Here is a 13,765-nt window from a genome sequence, read left to right on the forward strand (position 1 = left end):
GATGACTATTTCGATCAGAGATAATTGAAAGTGTACTCTACGATGAGATACCATTTCACCATCATGAATTTGGGCGTGAATTCATGTGGTAATCATCATAGATTGGGATGAAATGTGAGGATTGGTTAATCGATCCGCGATTACCCAATTTACATCATGCCTTTGATATACTTTTGGAATTTGCGTCCCGAAATCCATTGTAATTTATTCCCACTATCATTGGCGAATTTTTCTGTCGTTGTGGCGTTCCCTAGGGTTTTTTTTATCGTGCAGCCTTATCTCTTGCATAACTCAATATTCACCAACACACGTAACCATATCTTTCTCCAAAATCGACCATTAATAAAAATCCTTTCAGGTATCCGTATCATCAATAGTCAAATCCGATCCCGGATGTATGGATTATTTTGATCTATGCGCTTCGTCAATGATTAATTCACGAAGGTCATGGAGGTTCGGGATCCAACCCGATTTTTGAAGTAGAGAATTTAGTCCACGCGCTGTTCGAAATTCTCCTCATTGCCGTAAGATTCCTTCTTTTCCAATTGTTCCTCTTTCAACGCCTCACGTTGAGCGACTCGAATCAGGTTCGAAGTTTCGACTGGACTATCATCCCCAGCACTCGCACTCGCAATGGCTTAACCCGATCTTTCTTACTCAAGGCATCGGCTACGACGTTAGCCTTGCCAGGGTGATAACGGATATCACAGTCATAATCGCTTAACAACTCGACCCATCTTCGTTGCCTCATATTCAGTTCCTTCTGATCAAATATGTGCTGCAAACTTTTATGATCGGTGAAGATGGTGCACTTCGTATCGTAGAGACAATGTCTCCACATTTTAAGTGCGTAGATAACCGCTCCCAGTTCTAAGTCATGAGTAGTGTAATTTTTCTCGTGTATTTTTAACTGTCGGGAAGCATGGTCTATAACCTTATTATTCAGCATTAACACGCATCCTAACCCTCCATGCGATGCGTCACAATACGCGACAAAACCATCGTCTCCATCGGGGAGACTTAAAATCGGCGCCTGGCACAATTTTAATGGTTTCTATCTTATTTGGATCTATGTGAAATCCTTGTTGTTCTACAACATGACCAAGGGATTATGCCTTCTTTATTCAAAATCACATTTCGAAAACTTCGCGTACAACTCCTCTTGCTTTAACCCTTCCACAATTTTCCTTAACCGTCGTTCGTGCTCCTTTTTACGTTGCGAATATATCAAAATATCATCAATGAATGTTATGACAAGTTTGTCAAAATAAAGTTTACCGACTCGGTTCATGAGTTCCATGAATGCTGCCGGCGCATTTGTTAGCCCGAAAGGCATAACTAAGAATTCATAATGGCCGTAGCGAGTCCGAAACGCTATTGTTGCAACGTCCTCCTCTCGGATTTTTCATTTGGCGATAACTATATCAAAGACCAATTTTCTAAAAATAAATCGCCCCTTGCAGTTGGTTAGACAAATCGTTTACTTCGAAGAAGTGAATACCTATTCTTGATCGTCACTTTATTCAGTTCTCCCTAATCAATACATATCCTAACACTTCCTTCCTTCATTTTCCAAATAACACTGGTACACCCCATGGTGACTAACTAGGTCGTATGAATCCTTTACCCAACAATTCTTGTAACTGCTTGGATAATTCTTGCATCTCGGACGGTGTAAGTCGGTAGGGTGCTTTAGCAACAGGACCAGCTTGAGACATTAAATCGATTCTGCATTTGACCGGTCGGTTTGGCGGTAATCCAGGAAGTTCTTCTGGGAAAACTTGTGGAAATTCGCGTACCACCGGGGTATCTTCTATATGTTTTCTTTTAAATCGTACACTTTTCTCTGTATCTAATCGCTTCATCATCCGAAAGAGAGCTTCTAATCATCTTCTTTTCATATTTGATTTCTGCTTCATGTTGAGTTAGCCAATCCATGCTAACTATTACGTCAAAACTTCTTTGCTTTACTGGTCGTAGGTCAATAAGGAAAGGTTAATCGTTCAGAATAATAGGACAATTCCGTACAATTTAGTTAACCATTAGGGATTTACCGTTAGCGATTCTACAGTATAGGGTTCTATAGTTTCACTAATCGGTATCTTTCCAAAGGGTAGGAGGTTAGCAGGAACTAACTTCTATCGACGACCGTAAAAATATCACTGAAGCCTATTGATTTAAAACTACAACGTACTTAATACCACTTTTGGATCATGACGTGCTTTATTTGAATTACTCACAAAAGCACGGCTCCTTGCTTGATCAGAGGTTGATGCTTGTCATGAGGTTCATCTTCCACGACACATTGGTTCAATTTTGGGCAATCTCTCTTGAAACGTTCTGTACTGCCACATTCATAGCAAGTACAACTGTTTGGCATAATTTGATTTCTTCGGATGGATTGTTATTGAAGTCGTTGGGTTCGGAGTGGTTGTACATGAATGGGTTGGGATTGCCGGTTCACATGGCTTCAATTGGTTCTACAAATGGGGCATTACGTTCATCTTTACCACACCCGTGGCCTACTATCACTCGACATTCTTCTTCCTGCCGATAACCATATTTTCCACAGTTAGGGAAGGACCCTTCATGTGGTTCATGTTTTCACACCAGAACTAGTCTTAGTATAATTCTGGGTTGTAGGATATACCTACTTATTCAAAGCCTATCTTGCACTATACCTTTATCATTTCTCTTCTTTATTACTCGACGTCTCACCTAACGTCCTTCCAGTCCACTTCCCATAGAGTAAAATATATCAATGCTGGCTTGCGACACAACCCTTTCAAAGGTTGTATATTTTACAGGATTGACTATACTCTTTATCGATGGAGTTAGTCCCCAATATTGCGCTCACTTCGCTTAGTTTCAGGAGTAATTAGCCATGTTACTAGACATGACAATTCCTTCAAACGATTAGCGTGTTCCAAGTGATCAGCACACAACATTCCTACCTTTCATAGCTCAGTTTCCAATCTCTGAACTTAATTACTCGAATAAAAGTGTTCTAGCCCAAGAATTTTAAATTCCCACCATAACATCTGAGTAACAATTTTCTAACTATAATTTTGTACCATCGTGTTCCATCACGATACAACATAATCTACCAACATATCTGTAGCATATTTCACTACACAATGTTCTAGACTCATACCAATATCCTTAACCATTTCGATCTTTTCTATCCACTCACTAATCTATTCCTCCCTTTACCATCAGTAAACTATTAATAATTTCCTTAACACAATCAACAGACATATCCTTCATACCAGATCTAATTCATTACGACTACTATTCATGTTTAGTTTATAACTAATACTTGTAGTCATAATAGTATTCGGTGGAACATTATCACTTTTAGTAATACCACCAAGAATTGAAATATTCATATTCATGTGATTGCTCGATCTACAATCTTGCGATCACATTTGCATCAACACTAGCAGTGATCTATGATACGACATTCGGTATCATCATCTGCCATCTTTGAGCAATCAACTGAATCATATCAATCTCCATCATTGGAGTTACTCTTTTTATGTCATTCTGCCGTACTCATCCCGTACGCAGTAATCAATACTAATCTCACCGTATAACTCGTTATCAGTTCAATCATAACAGCAGGTACACATACACACCAAATATTATCATACATATTACACATACCAGTATCTAGTATATATGTCCCACAAGTATAATAACATATGGACTTAACCTGACGTCGGTTAACTTTTAAATACGTTTCATAACCCTTGTCACCAACTGACATAGAGATCTTCTCAACAAAGATCAATGTTTAATATGCTTGATTTCAATCTCCGTCTGCATGTCAGCATAACCGATACATGCTCACCGTGAGCACCAAACGATTACATACCACGGAGTTATAATATCCGTGTTTATTCGTATATCCGGCATACACAGTATACCTCCTACGAACGAACAACCAACTATGCTATAATGATTCCAACACTTCTTTGTGTATAGGTAATCATTCTATTCGAGCAAACATGGGTGTAAACATCTAACGGATGTAAGGATAACATAGGGAGTTGCAAGGTTCAAGGTAATTGCGCAACATGGGTTGCCTTCAAATATTATTAATTACTATTATGGGAAACTCTACACTTGCTCAGTCAATGTGCTCAGGCGTTCTAGGTTTGCTAAAATCGGTAATTCTCGATCTGAAGTTGGTCTGTCTCATATGTTTGTGAGTGAGCAATACATATATATATATATTTCAATATATTATTTTATTTTATTTATTTATTTACTCATTTACCTTAATGGAATAAGAATGGGTTCAGGTACAGGTCCATCCGTACGTGAGGGTCGGCGTTGCGGGTGAACACAGGGGGTTGTTAGGATATACGGTACCGGTGTTGGTAGGGTAAAGGATCTACTAATTTTTGGTTGGGAGTGACGGTTATTCAATATTTCTGATTAATGTCAAACGGGAGATTTAACTTGGTACTATCATAACTATGGCCCGATAAGTCGGACTTATCATCAACCGATGCTCTAGAAATTTCAGCATCCTCGGTACTTTTATTATTTCATCCCCCGGTTCCTTATCCGGGTCCTATTTCTCAATACTTGTACCCACAAGATACGCACATATATATATACACCTTAGCACGTATAAGAAATATTATATACTTTACACATATGTTGCCATTTTTACCTATTAATGTACCCAGTGACTTCCCCTGAATTCCCTCGTGCAGACAAGTCTGTTATTATGTTCCGGACCATAATAACTCACTTGTTCGACCGAGTTCATCCCGATACTCGTCACTATCTATTATTAGTTGATATTCAGATCCTATAGTACTTGAGCTACTGGTTATGTTTTAGGTATCTTTTAAAGACATCCTAATTCTTTATAACCAATGGCTCTGATACCAAGTTCTGTAACACCCCGCAACCGCAGCGGAAACGTAAACGGGATGCGACAGACACCTCTGATATCAACCACATTGTTTATAAAGAAAACTGAATGCATTAATATACTTCAAAATTACATTATCTCGTATTTCATTACCGTCTAGGTGATACACACATCATACCATACGATACATAACTCTATTTGTTATAATGTATCCTAACATCCTGCACGCAAATCTTACACACATCAAGCACTTAGCACGTAAGCAATCACTTCATCTTAATTGTACCTGAAAAGCATGTGAGAAAACGGGTCAACTACGAATAGTTGGTGAGTTTCACAATTTTAGTAAACCATGATATATCAATATCAAAATATAATATTATCGATGTAATTATGCTGAGCCCACAAGTGAAACCTCTGTTAACCCAGAACACTTCCAATAACCTCTGGGGACACTGTTAACCCAGAACACTTCCAATAATTTCTGGGGACACTGTTAACCCAGAACACTTCCAATGACATCTGGGGACACTGTTAACCCTGAACACTGTTGCGGGACCTTACAATATTAACAACTCAGACAATTACCATCTTAGTACATTTCCGTACGATTCCCGTACACTAAACGATATATATAAATCCACGCAAATCCATACGTTCAGTAAAATCCACGCAAATCCATGCGTTCAGTATGTACTTAAATATTTCAGTAGTAACATGCTTCCACCCCGGGAAAACACTGGAAACAATTCAGAAAAAGGGGCTCGTGAAACTCACCTTAGCACATGCAAGCAGGTAACAACAATCATTATCAATTAACACGTCCAATCTGTAATATGATCCCTACGATCGTTATTATACACTCATTATTAATATAACTTTAATCGTATCAACCGGTACATCTGGGGACACTGTTAACCCAGTCCTGTACTCATTTCGGGGGCAATGTTAACCCAGAAACACTTTTCCGGACTCAGATTGTGATATCGTTTAGAGTTCCATGGTCACAATTGCTATTAGTCGTTTTTCTCGTTTTGCGTGCCTAGCACGATTATCCGTTTTTATGTTTCAAAAATGAGTTTAGTCACACACGACCCGAAAATAGTCGTTGACTGATAGTATAAGTAAAGTTGTGAAATTTGAGCTCGGTTTAGACGCCCCGTTTGGCCGCGGGACCCGTTTCCGTCTTTAGCGTACCGGAAACTGTTAAAATAGGTTAAAATTACTCAAATCATCCGAATTATTTTCGGATGATTCATTTTTACTTGTTTAACTCAACTATATGAAAATAGTTCATTTTTAGGGTTTTTATACACCAGTCAGCTCGCTTAAGCGAACTTCACCGGTTTACGCGTTTTAACTTTAAAAGTTTGATAATTAGCACAAATAATTATCCGTTTAATCTCGGATCTTGAAATTTTGCACAAATCACTTCTTGACAGTGGGGAATTTTATAAAAATATTTCCAGAATTAATTTCTATATTTAAAATTTATTTATCTATTTTTAAACACCATTTAAACACTAAATATGTCGTAAATACCAAACGACCTTAGAAAAATCCCAAATTTTTCCTGGATGTCCCCTGCCATCCACATAGTCCCCTGTAATTTTTCCAGAACCAAAATCTTCTTTTACATGCCATTTTCACTAAAACCGAGCTAGAATCCCTAGAACTCGTTTAACCGAAAAGCCTACTTAGACATCTCCAACTGACCTCAAATATTTTGTGTGACTTATACATGATATAAGAAGCTTATATGCAATTTTCCAGAATTTTTCATGATATTTAACTATTTTTCACCATTTTTGGCCAAAACCGAGCATTAAATTCACAAAATATTCATCCTTTATCCAAAAATTGCCAAAAATTCACAGAACTCTTATTTTCATGTGTAGAACATCCCTGTAAAATTTCATGACCTAACTCTAAACGACCAACAATCTGTCCAAAAATACATACACCGACATAAACCGAATATACCTTTCGTTTTCCGCCACTACAAGCTACAAACTCGTCTTTCCGCCTTATCTACCACTAAACACAGAGCCTACAAACAACATACCGCAATACCAAGCAAGTTACACTCACGATCAAGCCATTTCTTTCATGGTTTCGATTATGATTCAAAAACAAAGATTTAAACCGTAAAAATTCGTTTTTGGTTCGTTTAACTCCTTTCTTGGACCAAGATCCCTTGTATAACCCGTATACATCACTTGATCATGCAAGAATCGGTTTTCATCTTTGAAACCTCATTTTCTTGCAAACAAACTCAAGAAACGAAGATGAACACGTGATTAACTCGATTCCTTACCTTGTTTTCTTGCTACAAACTCTCGGTTTTTGATCATCAAGTGGAGAGGATTCATGGATTGTTGAGTGTGTTTGTAAAAAAAAAGAAATGGAAAGGGTTTACACCCCTATGCATTCCGATCGGTCCTCATGTGGGGGTGGGGTGGGACCCACAAGTTCATTTTTGGCCACTCATTTGGATATCCGCAATCCGGATAATGTTTTGGATAATCTGGTTCAGTTCGTTTCTCGGTTAAACGTTTAATTCGGCTTAAAACGAGGCCAAAACGGTTGTTTTTCGGCTAAAAAATGAAATTTATATAAACCGATTTAAAAACTTTAAAAACTTAAACCATGACATTTATTAACTCAAAACATCATATTATTAATTATTGTGCATCTTTTTCGGCTTGATCGATCATCTCTTGCTCGGTTTGGTATTAAAGGTTTCGTTTAATGTACCGACGTACCATTAAATCGAAATTCTTTTTCTGTGCCGTACTTTACTTATCCCGAAGCATTAATGCTTCGTATAATCACTAAATATCATATATCTCGTCTATAATTGAACCCTCGATTCGTTCGGGTTTCAATAACTATCGATCGATTAATCGCATATTCAATACGATGAATTATATATTCACGTACAGTCAATACAGTGAACCATGTATTCTCGTATAATTACTATGGTAACTCATGTACCCGACATTAGATATGACGTAACTATTGTCTACCGGTTAGGGTATACCGGTTTTCGTCGGAATTGTTACAAATAACCTTTACTTCTCGTTGTTTATAAACCACGTGTGCTAAGTGGGATTTACATCCATGTCGGATATACTTTTGTGCCTTGATCATTGTACAAAGTTGAAATCGCCGGTTTCCTCCCCGTAGACACATATCGACTTTCCACTAGACGATGTTAAATGAATAGTATTACGCTTACAATTAATATGGGCATGGTATTTAGACAACCAATCCATTCCCACCACCACCTTGAACTTGCCCATAGTAATAGGTTTAAGGGTCAACCAAATATTCCTCCCCTTCAATAGAAAGCTTACAATCTCGACAAACATCATGTACCACAAAAATTTTACTATCGACTATTTCTACTTCTAATGGCGTTTTCAACTTTTCTACGACAAATGAAGGGTGTTGAGAAAAATCCAATGATACGAATGATCTACTAGCACCTGTGTCAAATAAAATATTAGCAGGAAAAGAGTTAACCAAATAGGTACCTGTTACAACCCCTGGAGTAACCTTGGCCTCCTCTATGGTAATCTGAAAGGCCATTCCGACTGGTTTCGGAACATCAAACTTTCGACCTTGGAACCCCTATTTCTTCTTCAAGTCTGGGCATTCATTCTTTTGGTGCCTAGGATTATAGCAGTTATAGCACAAGCTGACAGGACTTTGGCATGAGAAAACCCATGCCCTATCTATCCACAGTTTTAGCATCCCAATTTCTTTAATTGACATTCTCTCGGATGATTACACCCACAAGTTTTGCACTTTGGGTTTGCATTCCTTACTTCAGGCTTCTTAAGAGTCTCATAGAACTTAGCTTTTTTAAAAGGGGTGAAGGTTCTCTCAGTGTTTCTCTTTTCTCCATGTTCTGCTTGTCTCAACAACTCTATTTCTCATTCTCTTGCTGAATCAATCAGATCTTGTAGTGTTTCACACTTGGACGGAGTTATAAACTCCCTATATTAAGCCCCTAACATCCCATGATATCTATTAATCCACATATGTTAAGTGCATAATAGTTCAGGATAAAACTTTGCTTTATCGAAGAAAACACCTGTAATAGCATCAATTGATTCATCTTTTTGCCTAAGGTGAAGAAAATCCTAATGTATACGATCTATGGCTGATTGAGGACAATATTGCTTGAGAAAGATCACCTTAAATTCATCCCACGTCATAGCTTGTGCTACATCCTTCCCTTTTCCTTGTTTGACATTCTCCCACCAATCCTTTGCATGTTCTGGTAGTTGCCCTATAGCGAAGATTACCTCAATATTCGTTTCACAATAACTTCTTTCAAAACACACTTTCAATCTCATTTATCCATCTTTGGCTAATCAACAGGTCTATTTCACCTTCGAACTCTAAAGGATTACATGCCAAAAAATCTTTGAAAGTACATTTCTTCTTATGTATTTCAACTTGATAGATAGTTGACTTCTCCCCGCTTGTTACTTCAACTCGTTAAACTTGTCATATGAAGTTTCATAAGATTTCTTTGTATTTCTCCAACAAAGATCGGAATGGTCGTTTGAATAGCCTTTCCAACCTTTACATATACTTGCTTGCGAATTTCTTCCATCACAGAGCCTATTTGCCCTTCAGTTTTGTCTTTGTGTTTATCATGGTGACGGCTTCCTTGGGCTTCATCATTCATATTTGAATTATCCCCATCAGCCATAATCAGAACTGAAACAATACTCTTATTAGAAAACCTTTTGCTTAAAACACATGTATATAATGTAAACTTTTCAATTTAACTTATTCACAAGTGTTCACATTTTTAGCATACCATATCTTGAGTACACAGGCTTTCAATTCAAATAATCATACTTATAATTAATAAATTTCAACCTTCTTCACATCAATCTACAACACAATTTATTTTAAAAAATTGACTTGCCTTGGATGTCTCGTTTATGTCATGGATGGAACACGCATCTCAATATCTAGAGCTTAAGGTTTAAGTCCAGGTATGTATAAAGATACTTGAATCTCTTAAAAGAAAATTCTGATGAGTGGATAACCTCAAACTTGTGTGTGTACATCAATTGTTTAAAATTCAAATTGTGAGTTAAGAATGCTAAGGAAATCAAATATAATAAAAAGATTAGGGTAGCACATAAGCACGTGTGAGACCCTAAGAATGCTACTAGGTCGTTTTTCTAACCACATATCCTATAGCCTTCGGCCCTGATACCAATCTGTCACACCCAACCTACGGCGGCCTGCCAGGGCGCAACTAATTACACAATAGCTCACAAGACACTAACAATTGTATAGTGACAATAACTAATTATTTAATTTTAAAATAACCAAAGTACATCACAAAATTTAAATAAACATTATCCAAATAAACCATAACAAATAGATTCCAAGATAAAATAAAATTTAAATAAGTGTTCGTTGATATCTTAAATGTATCATATGCTCGCTTCAAACTTCCTTCATCCGATATAAGTACCTGCAACAAGCGTAAAAATATATATATTTGTCAGCACAACGGTTGGTGAGCAAACGGTTGATATATACAATAGTAAATAACAATTCAATGTGGATGAGGTAATTACAACAATTAATTGAAATAATAACAATAAAATCAGTTCATCATGACACTAAATCAAGATACTATGATGTGTGTATGATCATACAAATGAGGATGAAGTTCACAATAATAATAAATAAACACATTGACATATAAGCATATAACTATTAATGAGCAATTACACGTAAACACATTAATATGAATTGTGATTGACGACTCATTTAAACTAAATATAATAAATTGTGGAACACATGTTACCCCCAAAACAAAGCGGAAAAAAGGCGTAAATTACTCACCTTAAAATATAGATCTTAACGAGAAAAAGATTTAAATGAGTATTTTTTCCAATAATTAAATTTATAAACAATATAAATAATCTAATGAGTATAAACAAATAAAGAAATACGATATAACGGATTTGTGATCAGTAGGGCTTTAAATACAAATGTAATAAAAATGTTATTAGTTCAATTGTTATTATTATTATTATTATCATTATTAATATCAAGGTTTTAAAACATTTAGAAGTAAAAATAAATAAATAAAATAACAAAACAGGGTTTAGGGGATTCGATCTCGCGCCCTAGGCCGGTTCATGGCTTTAACAAACATGTGTTGGCCATCAGGTCAGCCTCTCAATTTGATTACATGCCTAAAACATAAATTAATAACCAGATCATGTTCAAACCCCCAAATTTGATAAAACCCTAATTTGATTTTAATTCCAGTTGAGGGTCAATTGCCTTCTGTCAATAGAAATTGATTTAGGGCTTTTATCCTTGTTTAATTCAGATCACAATCCATAGTTCAATTACCTTAAACATATCCGAATTGATAATGAATGATGGGTTAGGTTTTCGGCCAAAACATGAAGCCAACCTTGATCTTAAACTGGTTTAGAGATGAAATTGACTTAGAGGATATGATAGCGCTGCTGAGAGGATTGTGTGGTTTCGTTTAATTTTGTTATGGACGTGTATATATAGCCTAACAATGATGAGTTAACCATGATATGATAAGGTCGAATATTTAAATCAATTAGATGCCAGAATCCAAGATAAACGTCATCTAAACGGGTTTTAAACGAGTTAAGTGATTTGGTGTTATCATATCTCGTGATTTCTTGAAGTTTTCACGCAAGAATCAGAGAAGTGGGGTACTAGCGTCGACGGGAGAAAAGGAAGGAAATAGGAGAAAGATTTAGAGGATTTACAACTAGGTCCCTGGCCTCTTGTTGGATGATCATACTTTGTAAAACATAAAGTAGGGGGTGATATTTGCATAAGCTTGATAGTTCTCACAGAAACAAGAAATAAAAAGTAATACGATCATTTTATTAAATGGGGAAATCCGATTACAATACAATAATTTATAAAGACAAAATTGACAAATGTCATGACAAAACTAGTAAACAAAGACCGAGATGACTAAATATGTATCAACACATTGTACTTACTGAGATTCCATCATTAATTACCGATGTTTTTATTTTATCATTACTACTATAATCATTGAGCTACAATCGAGGAGCACCACAAAATTTCATTGTGCCACCAGAATCACCGCAATAGCTGTAAAATCATTGGCACTCATTTCTCTCTTTATAAATTGTCCATATCCCTTTGCAAAACCTATGCCTTTGAACTAAAACCCTACTTACTGAGCCATTTTCGGCATTGAAACGCATCATATGGTTCCAAACAACCTGTATGGTGCATGAGTAGCGAATTGTGGCTGGTTGGTCAGGCATGTGACACGAGATACCGATTAGTGGCTGGACATGTAGCAACTTCTTATTGTTCAAGGTGGCAAGTCTAGATAAGTTATATGACAACTGTACGATCCCTCTTGTTATGTTTTGGTAGGTACGATCACCAACTTTTAATGATCATTTTAAAATCTTGTATTCATAAAATACTGTAAAATTGCGTTTTAACCATCTTAATATATAAATTTGGCACCATCCCTTTTATTTATACTCCAAAAACAGGATGTTACATTCTTAAAAAAATGTGAGTGAGAAGACAAAAACAAACGTTTATCACGGTGGAACGGTCAGTGAGACAGTTGGGGTTGTTTCATTAGCCATCTCATGTTTGAGTTGATTCTTGTAAAAAAAACGTGTATTCGTTATAATAACAGAATATGTTATATGTCTACTATACATCTTATTTTACTATGTTACCTGGGTATATCCCTTCATGTGGGAAATCAACACGCGCGACATTGTGACATCAATAATGTAACACCAACCAAAGAAGTGTGAACATTTCGTATCTATCTACATGTTCAGAGAAAAATTTGATACAGTTTATCAAATTCGTATGAACTGGTACCAATATATTAAGTATTATCTTTAGTGGATGGTTAGTTTTAGTGTCACCCTTTTCATATTGGTCCATAGGATAGCTACCCGCACACTTAAATGTAGCATTAGTTAATTATTAAAATTCGAACACATTCGTGCAATACGATATGTTATTGCTACATTATTTTGTCGTATATATACGCTGTTAGACTTTGTTGTGTTAGAACATCTATAATGGCGGATGAGTAAAAAGAAACTAAACGCGTCACATCAGCTGTCACATCATATTTTTATTTATTCACTTTCAAACAACAAAAATTTTCATTTTTTCTAAAATACTGCATCCACTTGTAAACACCTCTATATTAGTTCAACATAATCACTTACTTCTATATTTTCTTTCTATGAACTAAGATACTTTTAAACTAAAATACTTTTATAAGTATCTTATTTTTTATTTCATATTATTTAAAAATAAAACAAGTTCTAGTAAATAGAATTAAAATAAAATGATAAAAATCATATGAATAAAAAATTAAAATTACAAAAAAAAATAAATAAAACAAACACACACAAAAAAATATTAATTTTTTTTATAATTACATAAACAACAATATTTTTTGTTAAAATTTTTTATCGTTGAATGTAAAAACAAATAAAAAAATATTTTCTAATTAAAAAAAAAAGATGATTAAAATGGGAGGTTAAAATATTCGTTGGGTTTAAACAATTTAATTTTTAAATTGGATTCCTTGGTTATGATTTAGATTGTGTAAAAAAATAATGTATAAAATTAAGCTTAAACATGTTTTAAATGAGACTGAAACACACAACCTTTTGCTTGGGAGTCAATACCTCTTTGACACTAAACCAAGTTAGTTGTTATGTAATTGAATTTAAATTAAATACGCATATTGTTTTTCATAAAAATACATATGATTTAAAAAAAATCCGGGTCTAGCGGGTAGCCGAG

This window comes from Bidens hawaiensis, unplaced genomic scaffold (genome assembly GCF_021521415.1).
Source record: "Bidens hawaiensis isolate Kalapana, Puna unplaced genomic scaffold, B.hawaiensis_p1.1 tig00032174_1, whole genome shotgun sequence".
In the NCBI taxonomy this organism is placed as follows: Eukaryota; Viridiplantae; Streptophyta; class Magnoliopsida; order Asterales; family Asteraceae; genus Bidens; species Bidens hawaiensis.